This window comes from Euprymna scolopes, chromosome 46 (genome assembly GCF_053919585.1).
Source record: "Euprymna scolopes isolate OS-2025 chromosome 46, ASM5391958v1, whole genome shotgun sequence".
In the NCBI taxonomy this organism is placed as follows: Eukaryota; Metazoa; Mollusca; class Cephalopoda; order Sepiida; family Sepiolidae; genus Euprymna; species Euprymna scolopes.
Genome location: NC_136527.1, coordinates 65,740,481 through 65,765,906, shown reverse-complemented (window position 1 = coordinate 65,765,906; position 25,426 = coordinate 65,740,481). Strand labels below are relative to the sequence as shown.

The 25,426-nt window shown below is 33.5% G+C and overlaps 1 long non-coding RNA gene across 1 annotated transcript; it reads left to right on the top strand.

Annotated features, from left to right (window-relative positions):
• Nucleotides 1–1,244: 1,244 nt before the first annotated feature.
• On the top strand, nt 1,245–20,473 carry LOC145271392 (uncharacterized). The gene is made up of 2 exons (XR_013865848.1): nt 1,245–2,026; nt 17,095–20,473. It is a non-coding gene; the product is annotated as an uncharacterized LOC145271392 (long non-coding RNA).
• The last annotated feature ends 4,953 nt before the right edge of the window (nt 20,474–25,426 follow it).

The following is a 25,426-nucleotide window of genomic DNA, read 5'->3' as shown; positions in this document are numbered from 1 at the left end:
CTCAATCAGCACTGCAACTGTACTCACTATGTAATAAATCACTCAGAAAATTTGTGGACCCTCAAGACCCCAATATCCACACACAAAATATTGAGCGCTTGTGGAGAGACATCAAAGGGTGGCATTTGGGCAGCAGTACTTTGCCCGATTTCTCTTCATTAAAAGTAAGAAAGACACAAGCAAATTGTTACATCATTTTTTTACACAAGCCGGAATGTTATACAGGAATCTATTCGAGAAATAAAAGCAATAACGACAGTAAAGAAAGCAATCTTATCTACAATATTGTTTTTTGTTTTAAAATTTAAACTTCTTCTTTTTGGTTCCCCGCCAAAGGACGGTGACCTGTAAATTCACCCTTGTCTGTTCGTCTGTTTGTCCGTTCGGCTGTCTGCACTTTTCTCAATAACTACGCCTTGGAATTTAAAAAAATTTTGCGCAAACATTAAACATGATATGAGTAAAAAAGTAACAGAATGGATTTTCCAGGAAAACTCTGGTTGCTCCCATAGAAGTGCCTCTCGGGTTAAAATGGCTAAAATTGACACTTTTGTGCTTATTAAAAAAATTGATGCGTTGGATTTTTATGAAACTTTTTGAAAAGTTGTAACTAACTGATTTCTGTATAATTTTTTTGTCTATACTTTGCGATAACTCTTGGGTGTGACCCAGGTGCTCTTTTAGGGCTAATAAAAACACTCTATTTTGGGGAATATTTTATCATGTTTGTCCAAAAATTTTCTGTGTATGTCTATTTAGCATAGTGCTGAAGGCAAATTAAAATATGTTAAAACCTTGGGGACTTTTAGGGATAAATGGGGGGGGGGGGGCAATCATTTCTTTTTTTGTATGGTGCAGAATTCAAAAGTACACAGGCTAAGGCTTAAAACTGCACCGTTTGTACATTTTCACCAGGATTTGACGTACCCTGGGGACTTTGGTGGCTAAATGGGGAGGGGGGCAAATGCTGAACTTAGTCATTTTTTATAGCTTGTTTGCTGTGCATGTGCACTCACGGGGGAGCATGCACACTTTATTTATTCTATTTTAAATTCTTTACATTGGTTTTCGTTTTAATTGTTTCGCTTTGTTTTCAAATTTCATATTCGTTCTTTTTTTTCTTAGTTTTTACTAAGTTATTAAAAATGAAATCATTATGAAAAACTGAAAAAAAACAAAACAAAAAAAAAACACTGTGTACTGTAAGAAAATAAAAATAAAAAAAAGAAGATTGCTTACTTGGTGGCGCCGGCCTCGAGGGCGGAATTCTAATCTGAGTGGTTGAGAGGACGAGTCTCTTATAGACTTGGAGGAGTAGGGGGAGGCACAATTCTTCTGTTATAAAAGAATTGTGTCTCTGACTAGTACCAGTTCTGTTAAATGACTTACTGGTGAACGGTTGGCACAACTTAGTTACTCGCTGCTCGCCGTACTACAATACTTGTTACTCGACCCAGTAGGGGGGGGGGGGTCCGGGTCGCATAGGGCATCCTTTGCAACCTCTCGGAGCTTACGCTATCACCGGGTAATCTACGTTACCCTCTAAACAGTTTTTTTTTTTTCACAGTACTGTAAATAATAAGAAGGGACTTTCATGGAATACACCGCCGACACCGGCGATGCTTTTACTCAGCAGGAAGCGCAAGGCAAAATGAAATAGATTTCTTGATGATCATCGCCAATTCAATATATAAACTGTGAAGCAAACATATGTGTATGCGGAGGAAATGGGATCGCCTATTGCATTGTGAGTAATAACGATTATACCTACTTCCGCCATCACACCTTCGTCTTAACACGCCTAATTCGAAATGAATGATTTAGGCAATCTCTGTTAAAGATTGCAAAACACACACACACACACACACACACACACACACACACACACACACACAAAAAAAAAGAAAAACAAACAAAAAACCGAAAGAATTAGCTTTAAAAAAGATTTAATCTTTTGTTTATTTAACATAATCTTGTTTTACGTTTTCATGCAAACATTTCAACCACAACAAAACGTTATAAAAATGTAAGTATAATTTTATCTCATCACAGCTCATTTTTAGAGTTTCAGAAATTTAATTCCAGTTAATTTTGTTTTACAATGCAATGCATTGATGCAATATTTCTTTTTTTTTTTTTTAACACAGAATAAATATTTGATTTAAATTTATTTTTATTTTTTTCAGTAATAATTTCCTTTTACTACAAACAAAATTATTGTTTTTTCATCCTGAACTTTTAAAACCAAAATACGTATTGCTGTATTAGGAAAAGTTGAAAGGTATTTTGTTTTAAGGTTATAATTTTAAAATTATTTTGAAAACTATCGATTATTCAGATATTACCTAATCGATTACTTTTCATTCTTGATTTTCATACACGGAGATTGTTATTTCCAACCTTCATTTTTCTTGGTTCCACCTATTACACCGACCTTATAAAAATAAGGCATGTTTTATCAAGCAATCTGGAAAAGCAATTAGAAAGAATGATGGTACTAGTGCACTTATTGATCCTTGCGGAAATAATAACATTAGTTAGAAAGCCATTCTTAACATGGGGAGGGTGTTTTGTAACTAATCTGTACGTTACCAACCTTACAATTTTATAAAACCAGATATCGTAAAAACTTTAATTAAACTTGAAAATACTATTTAAAAAATAGTGCGGATCAATAAGTGCATTAGCACCACAATGATAATATTGATATTGATAAATGTAATCGTAAACTCGTAGCATTTTCTTGAACTATTAAAATATGTATATTTAAAAATAAAATATTAAAATATGTGTATTATAAAATATTAAAATATCTATACATATAAATACAAAATATTAAAATATCTATACATATGAATATTAAAATATTAAAATATCAATACATATAAATATAAAAATATTAAAATATCTATACATATAAATATAAAATATTAAAATATCTATACATATAAATATAAAAATATTAAAATATCTATACATATAAATATAAAAATATTAAAATATCTATACATATAAATATAAAATATTAAAATATCTATACATATAAATATAAAAATATTAAAATATCTATACATATAAATATGTACAGATACTACAATAAATAATAACCAAATTTGGAAGTTCAATCTTCCTAACAAAAGATTTCACGGAATAATATCAATTATTGTTTTGTAAAACAAAGGTAAAGACGTTTTATTTGGATTCATCAGATAACTGTTCTCATCTTCAGTGTCATTTTCACAACGTTTCGGTCGATATAACCTACAACCTTCTCCATGTGTTTTTTGTCAAACCGAGGAACATTTCTGTCGATCTTGGTAAGTTGGACAAAATTTTGACTGGAACTCTTTATTTACTTGATGAGGATAGCATGTTCTGTGAAGAAAAAGATTAATGATTGCTCGAGAAGAGAAGGATCGGCGCGCACTTACCTTGAATACTAACCAAGTATTGTTGCTGTTGTTATCCACCCTTTTAAAGTTATTTTGTGCTCCGGATCATGTGATAATTAATCATCTGATCCTTCCATTATATAAGAGGGGAGATTCCCTTTATTTTCTCTTTCTTTCACCACAAGTTGATTTGATTGCCGGCGATTGAACGTAAATCTTTTTCACTTTCATCTGGCGAGATACTACAAGACGGTTACGTCGCGGAAGTGGGGCAATTCTTCCGCAACCTAAGGTAAGTGCTTTTGCTTCCTTCTCGATCTAAGTGGTCATTGATTCTTTTCGGGAAATTAATTTTTTCACAGCTCTTGTTTCATTAGCCATGACTAGATAGAGATTCTAAGTAATTTACAATTGTATTTTTCAGTCATCCCTCACTGAGAAATGAAAAGAATATGACTTTTACAATTGCTTTTTCCAAGTATTCTAATCACTGCACCACGGATCCTTGCAGATAGTTCTAGTATGAATTTTGTGAGCCTTAAACCTATTTTATTTTTAGTTATTAATATCACTATTTATTATTAATTATATATATATTATTGTTTCCATATTACTATATATATATTATCTATTATAATTAACGAATCCCATATCATGTTAAATTCTATACTAGGAATTGACTGTCTCTCAGCATACGTGCTGCTTCTTTGAGTTGTTTTACACCCCACCCTGCTTCTTTGTCTATAATTTTTTCTTTGTTCCATAATGGTATCACTTTTCCTAGAAGATATGGTCAGCTATACCCGATTGTTCAATCTCTCAACGTATTATGGCTTTTCGATGTTCTTCTAACTGTACTTTAGTGGCCGACATGTATCACGTTTGTATAGTTTTCCACATTTACATGGGATCTCATATAAACAGTTCTTAGTCATGATTTTTTGTCTATGGGGGGCTTTACTTGCATAAGCTCTTTCCAGAGAGTTGAATGGCTTCAGAATATTGTACTGATGTCATATGGATTACATATTCTTTAAAGTTTCTCTGACAAGCCCTTCAAGTATGGTCAACGAACTGTAGTGAATTGCTGAGTGGTGTCATTTAGTGTCTGGTCCAGATCTCTAGGAAGTTGATTTCCATTGGTAAACATTTTGAACATGACACTCAATGTGAGAATAGTAGTCCGATGAATCCAAATAATGCAAATAACCAATCCTAATCTAAAAAAAACAGAAACGTAATGATAAAGACATTTCATCCAATCCTTCAACAAATTGTGGAAATTGTAGGAAGGAGAAATTCATTTATACCCGACAAATATGTTCTCTAACCAATTTTTACAAATATGTTGTCTAACTAATTTTTACAAATATGTTGTCTAACCAAATTTTATAAATATGGTATCTAACCAATTTTTATAAATATGTTAACTAACCAATTTTTATACATATGTTATCTAACCAATTTTTATAAATATGTTGCCTAACCAATTTTTACAAATATGTTGTCTAACCAATTTTGACAAATATTTTGTCTAACCAATTTTGACAAATATTTTGTCTAACCAATTTTTACAAATGTGTGGTCTAACCAATTTTTACAACTGTGTTGTCTAACCAATTTTTACAAATGTGTTGTCTAACCAATTTTTACAAATGTGTTGTCTAACCAATTTTTACAAATGTGTCGTCTAATCAATTTTTATAAATAAAGCTAAACAATTTTTATCATCACAAAAACAAGTCTTGAATTGGATCAAATTATTTTTTTGTTATTTAGTTTACAGTTTTCTGTCGTTAGAAGTGACATAAAACAGATAAGCCAAATACCCTCATACAATTAAAATCTGTATTCTTTATGGAAAACATAGGACAAAATGCAACTTACTGACCTGCATGTACACTGTATTTATTTGATATACATATTGTATTTTTTATTAGATAAAAAAGAAAATCAAATGTAGAAAGTTCTCTACAATTCAATTCTTCCCACACCAACTCCTCCTAATAGAATTTGCCACACTAACTCTTTCTGACTCACTTTGCCACATCTCAACTCCTTTTAATGCAATTTGCCACACTGATGCCTCATAACCTGCAAGAGTGCATTCTTGTACTCCAAGGGTTTCCAGTAAGATTATCTATACACTGTTTTCATATGCTTCCACGCATGCCAATCACACTTATCTCGCATGGTATTCCATTACTTTATGTCACACTTATCTGGCACGGTATTCCATTACTTTGTGTGGCCTACTGATTTTCATCACTTATGAGTGGTGAAATGTCTCATATTAGGTTGGTGCAAAAATAATGTCGTTTTTGACGTTCAACTTCAAAAGATCATAACTCCTTTCATAATAAACTTTATTAATTGAAATAAGAACCATTAGAATCGACACATTTTTGCCAACAAGAAACAAGTTTATTTATTGCATTAGCATAGAAATATTGAGTTCTGGAAGTGATGAAGCCATTGAAGGTCGATTCGGTATCATCTTAGCTTTTGAAGCATTTTTTGCACAGGAAGTTCTCGAGATGCTTGAAAAAGTGATAATCAGTGGGAGAGAGGTCTGGTCAATATGGGGGATGAGGCAAAATCTCGGAGCCCAATTCATTCAACTTCTGCAGGGTCAGTTGAGCAACATGTGGGCGAGCATTGTCATGGAAGAGAATTGGTCCCTCCATATTGACCAATCTTGGGCATATACATTGGAGCTTCTGGTGCATTTCATGAATCGTAATTGATTCCAGAAGTTGTGATGGATGAGACCGGCCGCAGACCACCACCAAACGGTCACCATAATCTTTTTTGGTGCAATTTCGGCTTTTGGAAGTGTTGTAGAGCTTCTCCAGCACCCAACCACTGTGCTGAACATCGCTGGTTGTCCTAGGATCCACTTCTCATCACACGTCACAATCTGCTCAAGAAATGGGTTGTTTTTTTGTACAGAAAGAGCATAGAAGATACCTCAAAATGACAATTTTCTTGATTATCTTCGATTCATGCAGCACCCATTTATCCAACCTTTTTGACTTCTCTATTTGCTTTAAATGGCAAACGACTGTTAAATGGTCGACCTCGTTCAAAGCAACTTCCATGTGGTTTTGCAAGGATTGGCTTCAATTAAGGCTTTCACATGTTCCTTATCAACTGCAGTCAGCTGGCTTCATCTTCGAGGCTTTTGTCACCATTGCAAAATTTCTTGAACCACCATTCTGCCACACATTTGTTCCTGAGCCAAATGCATCATTGATATCACAAGCTGTCTCGGCAGCTTTTCAGCCTAGTTTGAACTGGAACAAGAAAATTGTGCGGATTTGAATTTTGTCCATGCTGTCAAAAAGCTTGCAAAAAATGAAGAGATTGAGAACAGTAATGAATAACACGATTCAATAGAGCGAAAAACTTGTTTCAAAATGATAACATGGCTATACATATCAATGAATTAATTTAGAAATTATAGATAAAAGTAACATATGTGAGAAAACGATATTGTTTTTGCACCAACCTTATACATCTTTCAGGTAGATTCTTAACCCAGACAATATCTTGTCATGTGTGAATTAGAAAATGTATCAGGCACAAATGCGACATCTAACCATCACCTGTCTATACTCTAAACAAGAATCTCATTAGTTGTGTTAGCTAGGGTGGTCGAGGCTGGTTTATCATATTTGGCATAATATTGTGCCAGTATACTGCATCTATAATCAGCATTACTATCCGCTTTTCCTGATGGTACGTGGACATACCGAAATCATACATGTACACCTCATATCCAAGCAAACAGCAAATATCTTTAAAAATGCTGTACCATTGTCCATAAGCAGCCCATTTATCGGCCCCCATTCACAAAGCATTATTTCAAACTGTTTGAAGATGCTAGCAGGGTCTTGGTGAGGCATGGTCTTTCAGATGGCACAATGACTGTGGTAGCAATCTATAAATATCAGGTAAAACCAATTTTCAAAATAAGTTACATTCATCACAATCCTGCTTCAGTTTTCCATATCACACCTGCGAGATTTCCAAAGATTCAAGTTGTCTGGCATCCTCAATCACATTTCAGTTTCAGATCTCCCTATCAATCATACCTCCGCTTTCTATATCCCTAGGTCGGTCAGTTTTAAAAAAGTGTAGTGTTCTTTTTAAACTAGGGTGCCCGCTATATCAGTGGATGGTCTGTATCTGCAGAACATTTCAGTCTTTGGCCTAATACACACAGGTTCTGTCAATATATGGACTTCATGCAGCTATCACTGTGGTACTCTTGTATTCTGTTTTGCTTGATTATCATGAGATTTGATCAGCTTCACATTGAGCTGCAGTTCATATTCAGAGACCAACTTTTGGAGTGACGTAAGATGCTGATAAACATTTTCGCCTTTCATTATAGTGCAAGGTTTACACTTCCCAGCACATCATCACATCATCACGCTCATGTTTGTGGATGTTATTTCTTCCTCTGCTGATCAGCACCAGTATGCATCTTCACAAACCATCGCTCTTAACAACGGCTCTAGTGGCTGAGTTTGCCTTTCATTTTACAAAAGCTGTGATAACACATGCCAACCACATACTGGGAAATATTAAATGCCTATGAGAGAGAACTTGAATGTTTACTAGACACTGTTCTCGAGTGTCTAAGATTTCTCTGTAAAGGGATTTGTGGCATGAGGATTATTTTACTTATAAGTAAACTCGACTAAATATTCAAAATCACATTGTATTCACAGCTCAAATAAGATCTCAGTTTGGCTTACATGTAACAGCTTATTTGTTGAATAGTGCAATTTCTCCAAGTGATGTTGCTTTTAGTAAAAACACTAACTAGCATCAGTAAAACATAGAGACTAAAATATTTTTATTATATATTTAACTGGTCAATTAGTAAAAGGAAAATTAATATTCTTATCTTCTTTAAGTGTTTTAGATGTAAGCGAGAATATAAAGGGATTTTCGAATATCTATGTTACAGAGATCAAATGTTAGCACCTAGGAAGTGGCCCCTTGAATTCTGAGTAATTTGACTGAAGTAAAATGAAACAAAAGTAAGAAATGCACAGTCAGCTTTCAGCACACTGAAAAGACAATGTGTCGCGTTAGATTATTAGGGACTACCAGCAATTCACTTCCATGGCACTAGAAAAGTTTCCCTTGCTCCTACTAATCGTATTCCTAACATGTGTGTCTGTTACCAGCTGTTCTAGAACATTACTGTCTAGATAAAACTGCTCCAAATATTCTTTGACAAATAACAAATCCTAATCTAAAAAAAAACAGAAACGTAATGATAAAGACATTTCATCCAATCCTTCAACAAATTGTGGAAATTGTAGGAAGGAGAAATTCATTTATACCCGACAAATATGTTCTCTAACCAATTTTTACAAATATGTTGTCTAACCAATTTTTATAAATATGGTATCTAACCAATTTTTATAAATATGTTGCCTAACCAATTTTTACAAATATGTTGTCTAACCAATTTTGACAAATATTTTGAAGCATTTTTTGCACAGGAAGTTGTCGAGATGCTTGAAAAAGTGATAATCAGTGGGAGAGAGGTCTGGTGAATATGGGGGATGAGGCAGAATCTCGTAGCCCAATTCATTCAACTTCTGCAGGGTCAGTTGAGCAACATGTGGGCGAGCATTGTCATGGAGGAGAATTGGTTCCTCCATATTGACCAATCTTGGGCATATACATTGGAGCTTCTGGTGCATTTCATGAATCGTAATTGATTCCAGAAGTTGTGATGGATGAGACCAGCCGCAGACCACCACCAAACAGTCACCATAACCTTTTTTGGTGCAATTTCGGCTTTTGGAAGTGTTGTGGAGCTTCTCCAGCACCCAACCACTGTGCTGAACATCGCTGGTTGTCCTAGGATCCACTTCTCATCACACGTCACAATCTGCTCAAGAAAGGGGTTGTTTTTTTCTACAGAAAGAGCATAGAAGATACCTCAAAATGACAATTTTCTTGATTATCTTCGATTCATGCAGCACCCATTTATCCAACCTTTTGGACTTCTCTATTTGCTTTAAATGGCAAACGACTGTTAAATGGTCGACCTCGTTCAAAGCAACTTCCATGTGGTTTTGCAAGGATTGGCTTCAATTAAGGCTTTCACATGTTCGTTATCAACTGCAGTCGGCAGGCTTCATCTTCGAGGCTTTTGTCACCATTGCAAAATTTCTTGAACCACCATTCTGCCACACATTTGTTCCTGGGCCAAATGCATCATTGATATCACAAGCTGTCTCGGCAGCTTTTCAGCCTAGTTTGAACTGGAACAAGAAAATTGTGCGGATTTGAATTTTGTCCATGCTGTCAAAAAGCTTGCAAAAAATGAAGAGATTGAGAACAGTAATGAATAACACGATTCAATAGAGCGAAAAACTCATTTCAAAATGATAACATGGCTATACACATACCAATGAATTAATTTAGAAATCATAGATAAAAGTAACATATGTGAGAAAACGATATTGTTTTTGCACCAACCTTATACATCTTTCAGGTAGATTCTTAACCCAGACAATATCTTGTCATGTGTGAATTAGAAACTGTATCAGGCACAAATGCTACATCTAACCCTCACCTGTCTATACTCTAAACAAGAATCTCATTAGTTGTGTTAGCTAGGGTGGTCGAGGCTGGTTTATCATATTTGGCATAATATTGTGCCAGTATACTGCATCTATAATCAGCATTACTATCCGCTTTTCCTGATGGTACGTGGACACACCAAAATCATTTCCATATCACACCTGCGAGATTTCCAAAGATTAAAGTTGTCTGGCATCCTCAATCACATTTCAGTTTCAGATCTCTCTATCAATCATACCTCCGCTTTCTATATCCCTAGGTCGGTCAGTTTTAAAAAAGTGTAGTGTTCTTTTCAAACTAGGGTGTCCGCTATATCAGTGGATGGTCTGTATCTGCAGAACATTTCAGTCTTTGGCCTAATGCACACAGGTTCTGTCAATATATGGACTTCATGCAGCTATCACTGTGGTATTCTTGTATTCTGTTTCGCTTGATTATCATGAGATTTGATCAGCTTCACATTGAGCTGCAGTTCATATTCAGAGACCAACTTTTGGAGTGACGTAAGATGCTGATAAACATTTTCGCCTTTCATTATAGTGCAAGGTTTACACTTCCCAGCACATCATCACATCATCACGCTCATGTTTGTGGATGTTTTTTCTTCCTCTGCTAATCAGTACCAGTGTGCATCTTCACAAACCATCGCTCTTAACAACGGCTCTAGTGGCTGAGTTTGCCTTTCATTTTACAAAAGCTGTGATAACACATGCCAACCACATACTGGGAAATATTAAATGCCTATGAGAGAGAACTTGAATGTTTACTAGACACTGTTCTCGAGTGTCTAAGATTTCTCTGTAAAGGGATTTGTGGCATGAGGATTATTTTACTTATAAGTAAACTCGACTAAATATTCAAAATCACATTGTATTCACAGCTCAAATAAGATCTCAGTTTGGCTTACATGTAACAGCTTATTTGTTGAATAGTGCAATTTCTCCAAGTGATGTTGCTTTTAGTAAAAACACTAACTAGCATCAGTAAAACATAGAGACTAAAATATTTTTATTATATATTTAACTGGTCAATTAGTAAAAGGAAAATTAATATTCTTATCTTCTTTAAGTGTTTTAGATGTAAGCGAGAATATAAAGGGATTTTCGAATATCTATGTTACAGAGATCAAATGTTAGCACCTAGGAAGTGGCCCCTTGAATTCTGAGTAATTTGACTGAAGTAAAATGAAACAAAAGTAAGAAATGCACAGTCAGCTTTCAGCATACTGAAAAGACAATGTGTCGCGTTAGATTATTAGGGACTACCAGCAATTCACTTCCATGGCACTAGAAAAGTTTCCCTTGCTCCTACTAATCGTATTCCTAACATGTGTGCCTGTTACCAGCTGTTCTAGAACATTACTGTCTAGATAAAACTGCTCCAAATATTCTTTGACATGAACTGCAAAACACGTGTTGATGGGGGGGGGGGCAAGATGGTCTGTTTATGTTATAGACGATTCCATCCTCATGTTAAATGAATTGAATGGTAAGTAATTGAGAAGCAAAAGATAATGATGAGTGAAAGAATGTAGATGTACATAAATATACATGAGAAATGATAAGGATATAGATAGTAAGAATAAGAGTTTGTTGAGAAATGAGTAACGTTACTTGTGATTGATGAGAGGTTAAGGGCGCTTGCTGGGTGGCCATTCCAACCAGAGCGGTTCTTGGTTACATATTGACTGGTTGAGAGTTCAGCAGAAAAGAGAGAGAAATATAAGAAACAGGAAGTCATGTGTCTGTGTCACTCTCCGGTTATCAGAGTTCAAAAGTGACAATCGAGTTAGCCTGGGAGTTTCTAGTAGCAAAATATTGTTGATATAAGCAAAGATGCATCAATGATCTCATCCTGGCTTAGAATATCAGTAACAATGGCTTAAAGACATTGAGGCCAAATAATAGGCAGGTAAGAAAATGTCTTTGTCCCTTGATTTCTATTATTTGAAACAAATGAACTTGGCAACATGTACTCGCAGTTTAGTTCCATTGCATACGTCTTAGTTCCTGAGATACATCTAGTACTGCAATGTTTGACTTTGCTATATATGTGTCAATATATTCGTTTAGTTCCCAATAATCCATAACCTGTTTATTTTCCTGCAAAATAGCTATGAGATGAATTAGACCATTTGGAGGTTTGAGTTTATCTTGCAGATATGGAAGTATCCAGGCATTTTAATCCCCAGCTGTTGTTCCTGATCATACTTTGCTCGAATTTGTGCAAAAGCTGGATAATCCGCAAGTCTGTTCTTTCAATATAATTGTAGATTCATTGACAGCCCATTTCCATCTCTGTGTAGTCTTGTCGCACTCTATGTTGAAATCACGTTTATGGTAATGGAAGCACAACTTATTCGATTGCACTTCATCTGTACAGCACCAGTTACAGCCACTTTTCCCAAATTTTAATATGTCTGCAAACACATCTTTCACAGTCATATGAACTGCCAGACAAATGAACCATCAGAATGATACACTCGATACACTTTACTCGACCCAATCCGTGTCAGAACTTCGACATAATTTGATTCACTGTAACACAGCTCCTCTTAATGCAGTTAACTGCACCAACTCATTGTAGTTCAATTTAGTTCACGTGTTACGAAAGATCTACCATGCTACACTTTATATCTCACAAGTCAACCTTATATTGCACATGGGTGAGTGAAATCTTTTCCAGCATTTCCTTACATCCTTGTTTGGTTGTTTTTTTCTTAATTTTTCCAAGTATTATTATTTTTTTAATTCAGCCAGACAAATAAATATTTTTTGTCATAAATTGGTTCATTTTATGTAGACAAAATCTTTTTTTCATATTATATTTTGCCTTCCGATGTGGTTTGTTATACCTTTTGTTTCTTGATCTATGAAAGAATGATTCACTCTGAAATGGCTGCAAACAATTTTCCTGTGCATATTTTTCTCATATACTCTTATTATGTTCTTTTGTTTTCTTTTCTGTTTTTCTTTTAAAGAAAAACATAAGACGAAATTAAACTCACTGATGCATATGCACTGCGATTATCCCATACACATTGTATTTTCTGTAATTTTTCTTATTTTTCTTCATGTTTTCTAAATATTAAAATATTTTTTTGTTTTTACTTTAGTAATGTGGAAAATAATATGATTTTTATATTTTTTTAATGTAAACAATTTTGTTGCCATGGTTTGTAGTAGACTTTATTGCTGGCCATCCTTGCTGATCACCTCTTTCTTTTAGTGTCAAAACTGAATGTCGCTGAACTGGCGACTGACGTCACTTTATTTGAACAGAACTTATTCCTTCACCATTTATTCCTAAATGATACCTACTTAAACACTTCTTTTTGAAAAAGATTACATGCAGTCTAAAAGGATATATAATATAAAAATGACAGAAGATTATTAGTTTATTTTGATGTCAGGTTTTATACCCAGATGCATCATCTTACATAGGTTGTCTTGATTGAGACAGAATCAGATATCACAGCTGAGAAAAAATCACTTTGTTGCATGCGTTATAGCAAACTAGGTTCATTGTGTCATTATTCTGGTAACCAAGTGGCAGACTCATACGATGAGGAAGTATAGTTCAGCTTAATGATAGGAAGTGCACCATCTTATCGTTATCTTCCCCTTTGTTGTTCTGAGGATTACTTATTGAAAATGTTACTTATTGAAAATGTTACTGAGTTTGTTACTTATTGAAAATGTTACTGAGTTTGTTACTTATTGAAAATGTTACTGAGTTTGTTACTTATTGAAAATGTTACTTATTGAAAATATTACTTATTGAAAATGTTACTTATTGAAAATATTACTTATTGAAAATGTTACTTATTGAAAATGTTACTGAGTTTGTTACTTATTGAAAATGTTACTTATTGAAAATATTACTTATTGAAAATATTACTTATTGAAAATATTACTTATTGAAAATATTACTGAGTTTGTTACTTATTGAAAATGTTACTTATTGAAAATATTACTGAGTTTGTTACTTATTGAAAATATTACTTATTGAAAATGTTACTTATTTAAAATATTATTTATTGAAAATATTACTTATTGAAAATATTACTTATTGAAAATGTTACTTATTGAAAATGTTACTGAGTTTGTTACTTATTGAAAATATTACTTATTGAAATGTTACTGAGTTTGTTACTTATTGAAAATGTCACTCAGTGAAGAATGTTACTGAGTTTGCTCTGGGATCTTTTTGTACATTTTGAGAATGACCCTTTTACTGTAGCCCCTATTCTGTGGGGATGAGACAGATTGCTCTTAGCCTAAAGTGTGGGACCTATTTGATTAGAGACTCTATTTACGACCGTGTCTTAGACTAGTCATGTAGCAGTCTTGGCAATATTCTCAATGTTGCCTGTGAATGTTAAGCTGAGATAAGGTTTTATTTTTCATTGTAATCATTGGTGGAAAATGGTTGTTGTAATTGTTACAGGAAAAGAGTATAATCTTAATAGCATTAATGACAACTATCACAGTACGCTTTAATTAAAGACTGAAGATCATTTTCTGGGGTTTCTGCCATTGACTTCAATATGTGTACAACTGTTTTCCTCGTGTTTTTTATAGACTGGTATCATCAGCAAATATACCCATCTCAGACACAATTTCATCGTTCATGAATATCAGAAATAATAAAGGTCAACCCATCGACCCATAGGACACAACTATATAAATATCGTTTTTGAGAACCCATTCATGCCAGACCTTATCAAATGCTTTGGATATATCAAGGGTTATATGCTCTTTCTTCTTCTACCTTATCTAGTGTATGATATATGCATTCAGCGATGATGATAAATATATCTGCTGTTCCTGATATTCATAAATGACCTCCCCGACAAAATTGCCTCTGAGATGGGTATATATGCTGATGACACCACACTCTATAGCAGGCACGACAGGAAAACAAATGAACATATATCTAAAGTAATGGCAGAAACACTAGAGGATGACCTCCAATCAGTAGTGGAATGGAGACAAAAATGGATGGTAACGTTCAATGCCACCAAGACAAAACTGGTTTCATTCAATAATTACAAGAAACCTTCTCTACCACCTATAGCAATGGCTAACGACTCTTTATCTGAGAGTACGTCTCTCAAGCTCCTTGGCCTAACGTTCACAGGAAATATGAGTTGGAACAATTACATCGAGGGCATTGCCAGGGCCGCTGCGAGGAAGGTGGGCTCTCTCTACCGTGCTAGAAAACTTCTAACACCCGAAAGTATCCTGTACCTCTATAAGGCCACTATTCGCCCATGTATGGAGTATTGCTGTCATATTTGGGCCGGTGCATCGGCTACTAGTCTCTCGCTCCTTGACAGGGTTCAAAAGAGAGTCGCAAATCTGATAGGCCCTAAACTGGCATCTAAACTTCAGCCTCTGTCCCATCGTCGAAACGTTGCATCCCTCTGCCTGTTCTACAAGTATTATAATGGTGAATGCTCTGAAGAACTGCAAGCACTTGTGCCCTCACGACGTGAACACCCTCGACAGACCCGACGAGCTGCAAAATCCCACCCCCACACTGTAGAGATCCCTAGATGTAAAAGATCTTTCTACTCCAGTAGTTTCTTCCCCAGAACTGCTAGACTTTGGAATTCCATTCCAGGTCACTGCTTCCCCAACTGTACTGACATGCATAAGTTCAAGTGCAACGTGAACCAACATCTCGCTGCCCTAATCCCTACATAGTACCCCAGTAGATGTTTCCCCTGATAGTAGCCCCCTACACCAAAGTGGCAATGTGCCTTGTTTGGGGTGAAAATGTAATTAAAAAAAAATTAAAAAAAATATCTGAAAAAGAATGTGCTTTTCTAAATCCACACTGTTTATCAGAAAAAAAAAGCTTAGCTGTTACAAAATAGATTAGTTTGATTGTTGATTTAAGACTTAGAGATTTTAAAGAAGTGAGGAGATTAATGGGACCATAACTTAATGCATCAGTTATTCTACAAGAATTCTTATATACAGGTACAGTGGAGGCAATTTTTCAGCTATCAGGAAGCAAGACATTTGTTGAAAAGTTTGGAGAAGGCATTTTTTAATTAGTATGGTAGGGATGAGATCAGGCTTAAATGCATTAGAGCTGTGGGGTTAAAATTTCACGAATATGAGGTGTGATCAACGCGTGTGGATTTTGTCCACAAAAAAATTGGAAAGTGTGGCTTGAGATCTGTAGCAGAATTGGTGGTCCACTGCTGGACAAGCATGTCAGCATTCTCTCTTGCTGTACAATCAGACCCATGATTGTTGCTGTACAATCGGACCCATGGTTGTTGCTGTACAATCGGACCCATGGTTGTTGCTGTACAATCGGGCCCATGGTTGTTGCTGTACAATCGGACCCATGGTTGTTGCTGTACAATCGGGCCCATGGTTGTTGCTGTACAATCGGGCCCATGGTTGTTGCTGTACAATCGGACCCATGATTGTTGCTGTACAATCGGACCCATGATTGTTGCTGTACAATCGGACCCATGGTTGTTGCTGTACAATCGGGCCCATGATTGTTGCTGTACAATCGGGCCCATTGTTGCTGTTTTTGTTGTTTGTTGGATGATTAGAAATTGTTGATTTTCATCATTCAGGTCATTATTATAAATTTTCCAGTTAAAAAGTTTCCAAATTTTTTTACTGATGAAAAATTATTAAACTTTATAATTAGACGTTTCTGTAAACATTGTATTCATTTTGCATTTTCATTTTTCACTTTAATACAATTTTTTATAATTCTAAATGTGCATAGCTGAAAATTTGCATCATATGAAGGATCATCTACTATTACAACATTTCTAAAAGAAACTGATTCATTAATGACCCACATGTAATTTAAGGATACTGAAAAAAACGTATACCCTAAATTATTTTTGTCACAAAAGATAACTTTCTAGCAATCACATATGTATGTAAATAAAGCATTTATTAATAATTGTTGGATATAAAATTGACTTTTAGTTTGTCACAAAATAATAAGTATACAGTTTAGTTAATTTAATGTAATCTTAGTTATTCTTTAGCAAAACAATGAATTATTTCATATTTTGTTATGTTTTATGTATTTACAGATAAAATGGCTCAGTTAATTTAAAAGAAACTGTTTTCCTGAAAATTCAGTGGATCTTTATTTTTCAAAATATTTCAACTAAACACATGGCTAAACACAATCAAGAGAAACAACTTTTGTGTGGATCATTATTTAATGCTAAATCTAATTTGAATATTGACACGCATGAAAAGGAACACTTTTTATGTGAAGTATGCAGATCTTCATTTTCTAGAAAATCAAGTTTGATTGAACACAATTGTATACACAATGTGGAGAAACCATTTTTCTGTAGAATATGTGGATGTTCATTTTCTCAAAAATCCAAAGTCAACAGTCATATGCGTACACATACTGGAGAGAAACCATTTTCATGTGAAATATGCGGATGTTCATTTTCTTTTTCATCAAATTTGACGAGGCACGTCCGTATACACACTGGGGAAAAATCATTTTCTTGTGAAACATGTGGATCTTTATTTTCTCAAAAATCACATTTGATTGAACACTATCGTATACACACTGGTGAGAAACCATTTTCATGTGAGATGTGTGAATATTCCTGTTCTCGCAACTCACAGTTAAAGGACCACATGCGTGTACATACTGGGGAAAAATCATTTTGCTGTGAAATATGCGGGACATCCTTTTCTGATAAATCAACTCTTAAACTCCACAGATCTATACACACTAAAGAAAAAACATTTTCCTGTAAAATATGTGGCATTTCTTTTACTTATAAATCAAATTTAATTATTCATAATCGTGTACATACTGGAGAGAGACCTTTCTCGTGTGAGATTTGTGGATCTTCATTTTCTTCGTCATCAAATTTGATAAGACACGTTCGTATACACACTGGAGAGAAATTTTCTTGTAAAACATGTGGATCATTATTTTCTCAAAAATCACATCTGATTGACCACAATCGAACACACAATGGTGAGAAATCATTTTCATGTTTAATATGCGGATATTCTTGTTCCCGCAATTCACATCTTAACAGTCACATGCGTACACATACTGGGGAGAAACCATTCTCATGTGAAATTTGTGAATCTTCTTTTTCTAAGAAATCAAATTTGAATCGTCACATGCATAGACATACTAAGAGTAATTTGGAGAGAACTTGAATTTCTACTAAACACACTCCTCACGTGTTAAAAATCTTTCAGGAAAAGCTGGCATGTGAATAATTTTTGTTACAAGTAAACCCAGACTTAATATAATATTCCAAATAACATGCTATTTGCTGCCTAAATAAAATCTGCTCAGAATGGCTAAGCCATACTGATTTTTACAAGGAATGGTGCACCTTCTTTGAGTGTTGTTACCTCAAGTAACTGCACAATATTGAATACTTTATCAGACGAGATAATTTTTTGTTCTGGAATCCAATATGACCAAGAGAATGCAAGAAAGACATACTAGAAAATGTTAAATGTTGGGGAGAGAAAAAATAATGTTCTCAACTTTTTTTTACAAATTCAACTTTAGACATGTAAAAGAGAATTTAATTGAACACTCGAATGTAGCTCACATAGAGATTAAATTTTTGGGCCCTTTGATTTGTGCAAACTTCAGCTGAAGTAAAATGAAACAAAAAAGGAGCTATTAAACAGCATAGTGACATGAGACAAGAAAGTGAAAAAAACAACCTTATAAATTATAATGCTGGGAAAGACATGAAAAGGAAACTGGAATCTCAAGAACGTTTTCATCTTTCCAGTGATTATAAAATTAACTGGAAAAAAATATCAAAAACTACCTTGCTAATATACCTGATGAACCACGAGCAAGAGATATAGAAACAATTGCATTTTAACGTATGGTTTGAATCATAAACATGCATTTTTCCGTTGAAATATGACAGTGTTTTAATACAAGAACGTGTCATCACTAGCATTGAACTATCAGTCGTTAAAAATACAACTCCACATAGCTAACTATGGAGGTTAAGTTTACTATGGAAAGATGACAAATAGACAAATGGATGATGCTGGACTGCTTACTGTTTATTGCGTGAACTCTTAATAGTTTTACGTTTATTACAATAAAACTTATTGATTAACTGTGTGTTTCTTTCAGTCTTTACCATTTGGGATTATTAATGCATTTATTGGCATCCTGATTTCACGACAAAACAGTTGTCAAATGGAAGATTCAAAACAACTTACGAAATTACAATAGTTGATGAAAAAACTCATGAAGGAGAACAACAAGACTCACGTTTATTTTTTTACTTGGGAGTTATTACTTATCATGGATTGAAGGCCACTCGAGGATAAGGGATAATGAATGTAAGGTGATTAAGAATGGCAATACAATGGTATAGCAATTATGTTGAAAGATTTGACAAGCAACGATGAATAAAATATTCATATGAGTAGATAATATTGACATTGGAAAGTTTTTCACTTTTTTTTTTGTTTTAAAACGAGTTTATAAAGAATTTTCAAGTGATTTTTATATAAAACCTATTTCCTCTGCACTCTTTGACTGGTGATAGAATAGTAATTCTGCTACATAATAAATTTAGATATATTATAAAACATGTATATTACTTTTAGGTGTGTGGTGTGTTGCTTGAATTTGAAATATTAATATTTTTGAAACTTATCAATCATTTGTGTTACAATATTCATATTTTTATAAAAGCAACAAAAAACACTAAAATAATTGGTGTGCATGAATGGCAGAAAACTCATGCAGAGTCATAGTTTTAAAAGCGGATTTTTCATAATTATTTTTAGGTTTCCGATTACTTGTTGATTGTATTTGAAATATAAAAGTCTCAAGTTAATTTCCAAAAAGAGAAAAATATTTTACATGTGAAAAAAGAATTATGAAAAATATTTTACATGTGAAAAAAGAATTATGAAAAATATTTTACAGGTGAAAAAAAGTTATAATGAAAAATATTTTCACAGCGACATTTGAAAACTGACAAGCACAGTTAAATTTTGAAGTTAAATAAATTCATTATAAAAATCCCTTCAACGATACATATTAGTTTCCTTAAATTATTTCAAAGATAATAGGTATAAAACCTAAGATATTGAATTAAATTAAAAAAAACACCTTGTTTGTACAAAAAATCGCTTAATTAGCCCCCAAAAGCTGGAGATTTGGATTCCACGTAACCAAAACAGGTGAAAAGTCGTCTAGTATGAGTTATATGGAAGTGCAAAATGTCAGAAAGTCAAAAGGCTATCTGAAAATGACGTCAGGTTGTTGAAGGGAGGTAGGGGTGTAAAACCAATCGGTTTTCTTTTTTTCTCAACCATGTATCTATACATTCCTATCGTGAACATTTGTATAATTTTACCATTTTTTTAAAATTTAATTATCTTTGTGTTCCGGCTTTGAAATAATAAAAAAAATATGATTATATAAAATTATGTCACGCCGAAGATTACGTGTTTATTCATGCAAAGAAAATATTAGAATTTAAAATTAAAATTACGTTAAAAATTGACATTCATTTTGAAGGTACTTATTTTTTGCAATTATAAATTATTTTGATTTAAAATATTAAATAAACAACGCTTAATTCAATGATAATATAGTTTGAGAAATTAATCTTCTTCGAGTTATATCAAATTCATTAATACAGACTTTATTGGCTTTTTTGTAATGTTCCTGTAATTTTTTTTTCAGTTTTACGATTTACGATGCTTTATTTTCAGAAAAAAAATAATAAAAAAATAATTTTTAGTACTGAAAACCATAACTTTAATAAAGGTATTTTTGTGTAAACGAAATAATACATTTCCAGTAAGATTTACATAAAAATAATGAGTTCATTATATTCCGTAATTATTATTTAATAAATACTGAAATTTTCATCAACGTTGGTTAACAACGTTGATGAAAAATTTTTTCCTGTTTTTTTTAAATGAATTTTTACGTAATGTGAGGAGTAATAATGTTCATACATGTCATCGACATTCAGTTTGCACATATGCATCACAATAACACGAAACAAATCTTAATTATCTGTGTTTTGTTTTCAATTAAAATAAATGTTTTTTTTTTAGATTTTGTAAAATAATTAGAATTTCAAAAACAAATAACAGAAGGTTTTATTGTTTTTTTTCTTCAGCAATAAATGAAAAGTGAACCTTTGAACAAAAATAAATTATTTTTTTCAAGCAAACTTTTCAATGAACAATCTCGCTGAGAGAAAATTGCTATCTTGAAATACAAACTCGTGTAATAAATAAAAATAATCATTAAAATTTCTAAATAGATTAGAACACTAATCTGCCTACCCTCTCTTCTGAGTGCAAGTCTTCAAAATTTTTCTCTAAAAACTACATTCCATAATCGCAACAAAAAAAATAAAAATGACGAATTTTAATAAAATTTTGTGGCTCTTCTATTTACACCTTAGCTTTTAAAGAAAATAATATTTATATCTGAAATAATAATGATGATAATAATAAATGAAAATAAACAAAATAGCACAAAAAACTTATGTCCTTAAGTGTTAAGTTAAAAAATTAGTAGTATGCCAACAATCACGCAAATTCCCCCAGTATTTTCGTTGTAAAAATCTAAAATTCACAATTGCAAAAAAAAAAAAAAGACATTTTGCGGTCCTGGATATGACCTTAAACTATATCCAGTGATTAGGCCCCAGCTGTCGGGCTTTGGGGAGTGTTGAGTCACCCTTTAATTTCCACTGCTCCCAGGTCCACTCTGACCCGGAGCAGTAGTACCTCCCAACTATGGGTTAAAGAGAAACCGACTTGAAAGCAACAAATATATTCTATTAAAATGTTTTTCTTCAAAATCTTTGGATTCGGCATTAAATAACCTGAGAAGGGTTGATATGCCGTCAAACAAAAACAACCAACCTTAACATTTAAAGAAAAAATATAACAGTTCATAAAAAGAAAAGGAAACTGTTTTACGGTTGTTGAATGATGGAACAGAAATTTAAATTTCGTTCCATTTTAAATTTGATACAGTTTTACATTATATCCAACTCATCGTTCACATTCGACATGTCAAATTTTATAAGTTTTTGGATAAACAAGGTTGGGGGAGGTCTATTCCGAAAGCCGTTCTTAACATGGGGAAAGTTGAAGTGTTTATTCATTGTAAACATACCGGAAAACCTATAAAAGTCGGCATTTCCACTGTGAACGGTGAGTTGGACTTATATCAAAATATACAAACAAAGGTTTACCAAATTGAGGTTTTTTGTTTAAAAATTAAAATATTTCGTTTTAATAAAAATTTATTTTTCTAAAAAAAATCTTTCGATTGCTGAATCTTAGTCTTTCAATTACTTTCGTTTTTTTTGGGGGGGCACAATAAAAAAGAAAAAGATTAAAACAGAACGAAATTTAAATTTCTCTTCCATTTTTACAACAACCGTAAAACAGAGCATTCTCCGCAAGTTTTACTAAAGAAAATAAACAAAATAGTACAACAAAACTTATTTATTTACGTGGTAGGTTCACCATGCAAATTCTTCCGGTATTTTTCTTGTAAAAGAGCAGGTGATTTCCCAAATAGCCAACAACACAACACAAGGGAGAAACTGAGGTAAATGTTTATTTCAACTGTAACACAACGCCGACCATTCTAGTTTGTGATTTTAGCAGGTTCTTGCGGTCGCTGACAACGAATCTGCTATTAAAACCTGTCGCAAATTTACCATTTGCATGGTATTAACGCCTGAACCCTGCGCCATTTAACCACCTTCGTTAACACGTGAGCGGTTCTTACTGAAATGTACATTCGTGTGTGCATGCACGTAGTCATGTGACGGTTCACAAGGTGCATAAATACATCATGGACATTTTAAATCACATATAATAAAAAAAATAATTTTCACCTCATTTAATAGTAAAAATAATTCATTTTCACGAGCGGTTTACAAAAACGTATTTTTATATTTTTAGGGATTTCTTTGGAAGGGGATAGAACTTGTATAGTTTTTAACAGATGCACCTCACAAATGTAAACAAAATTTTTGTGAAATATTAAACAATTTTTCTGCTCGGTTTATGTTGGCACGTTACTTTCGGAAAAATGGCCAATTAAACTGCAGAAGCAGTCTATACAAGTTCTATACTTGAATCCACCCTGAAAAAAAAGAACGAAAAACATGAAAATGTTTTTGTAAACCGCTCGTGAAAACTTAATCTTTTAGATCAATAAAAACTGTAACAACACAAAAAATGAACCACCTTTTCGTTTTTCTTTTTTTTAACTTTCTAATAGCGCAAAATAGTTCCAGGGTTCAGAAGTTAATACCATGCAAACAGTAAATTTGCGACAGGTTTAAATGCTAGATTCATTTTCAGCGGCTTCGATAACCTCTAAAAACACAAACTAGAATGGTTGTCGGCGTTGTGTTACAGTTGAAATAAACATTTACTGAAACGGAATGAATAAATACACCACAAATGGAGGGAAGCAAAGGTTGGGTAAGTTACTCTTCCTTCTATCTGGATAGAGTTTTTGGTAATGTCCAAGATCAGTGTTTGGAAAAAATAAAGTTACTGAAAGTGGATACTGTTGATTTTGTAACTCAACTGAATGGAACTGAGTCAAGACAACAAACGAAACCATTTATTTAAAAATATTTAGTTTTAACACTTCTTGTTATATTAAAAAAAGTTAAAACACTTCTTGTATTTATTTAAAAATATTATTTTAGTTTTAACACTTCTTGTTATATTAAAAAAAAAGGTAATACACTTCTTATATTGTCAAATAATAAAACAAACATTTTATTCGGAAAATTGATTTAGTTTTAACACTTGTCTTATGGCGAAACAAAAACAACTTACTCATCAACTTAATCTCACCAACTATCTTTAAACACATCTCAGATACCGACTGCGACAGTACAGCCATGGATGTTCTAGAAGGAGCCTTCATCCAGGTCAAAAATAGTATTTTTCCGGCACCTACTAGCTACTCCTCGACAGTAACTCGATGAAAGCATAGACTATTACATCCAGGTTTAAAAAAAAAAAAACTTGCCAAGGGCTACAAGTTCCGAGCAGTTACAGAAATACAGGTTAGTAATAAATATATCAGAAACGCCTTTATCAAATTATATTCGACAAAGAAAATAGGCCACTAAATTTTAAAACTATTTATGACTACACTCGAGACAGCTCCAAATTAATTAGCGTTTTACTCCCAACATTACTCCTCGGTAAATGCAACTATTTGGACCGATGAGATTCAGTCTATAGATGACAGAGAACATTTAGTAGCCGCCGTCTCACGACAACAATGTTCCTTTTGTGGGAACCAGAGACATAACAGGAGTAAGTGTCTGGCTCAGAATTCTATCCGTAAAAATTGTAAAAAGAAAGGACATTTTACTCGAGTCTATAAATCGCCTCCTGCTGTTGGTATCAATCCCGGTCAGTCTATCTTTGGTTCTTCTCTCCGGACATATAATATCTCGGAGTGTCTTAATTGCTTGACGTTATGTAGAAAAATCAAGAGGAAATCTTTCAATATACTCGTTGACACAGGGAGCTCCGAAAATTTTATTTACCCCGACAAGGTTAAAAATCTTGGATTAACTATCTCTTGAAATAAGGAAATAATTTTCATGGCTTACAGTTCGTATCCGTCGACAACCCTAGAACATTGTACAGTATCCCTTCGCCGTAATAAAAGAGAGTAACTAACGTAATGTCAAGCTATCCATCATGCTGTGATGTCATTCTTGGGTATAATTTTCTACGCCAACTTTCAGGAGTAAAAATATCTTTCGGGGAATCGCTCCCACCCTTTTCCTTTATTGTCTGTGGGCTGACGGCCGTGGATAATATCCCTTATCCTTCTCTTTTTGCTAATCTGACTGCCATCCGATAGACATGCAATGCATATTATAACGAAGCTATACATTTGCTGGTACTGGCATTAATTGAAACCGCATTATATGAAAACTATTCATAAACGCAAAAAAAGTTTGTGCAAATAAGCGAGAGAAAAAAATTAAAAAATAAACGGATAAATTAAAAGTCAAGTATTAAATAAAAAGCAGATTAAAAGTAATGGAGAGGTTAAATATTATGAAAATGAAATAATGACAGGCGACAATGTTTTAATAAGAAGAATCCGAAATTATACTGTCGACTGGTAGATTCAAATTAAAGTCCAAACTTTGTGCACTGATCCAAAATAATGAATGTTTCAATTAATGATAGAACCAACAAATTCATAGATTATTCATAGATTCGCTATAATATTCATTTACTAATATTTTTCCATTTTTATTCCAAACGAAAAAAATATTAGGGCGAGAAAGCCTTAGAAGATTCCCAGAAACCTTTTTTAAAGCTAGGAAGAGGTCGAAAACCAAGTAA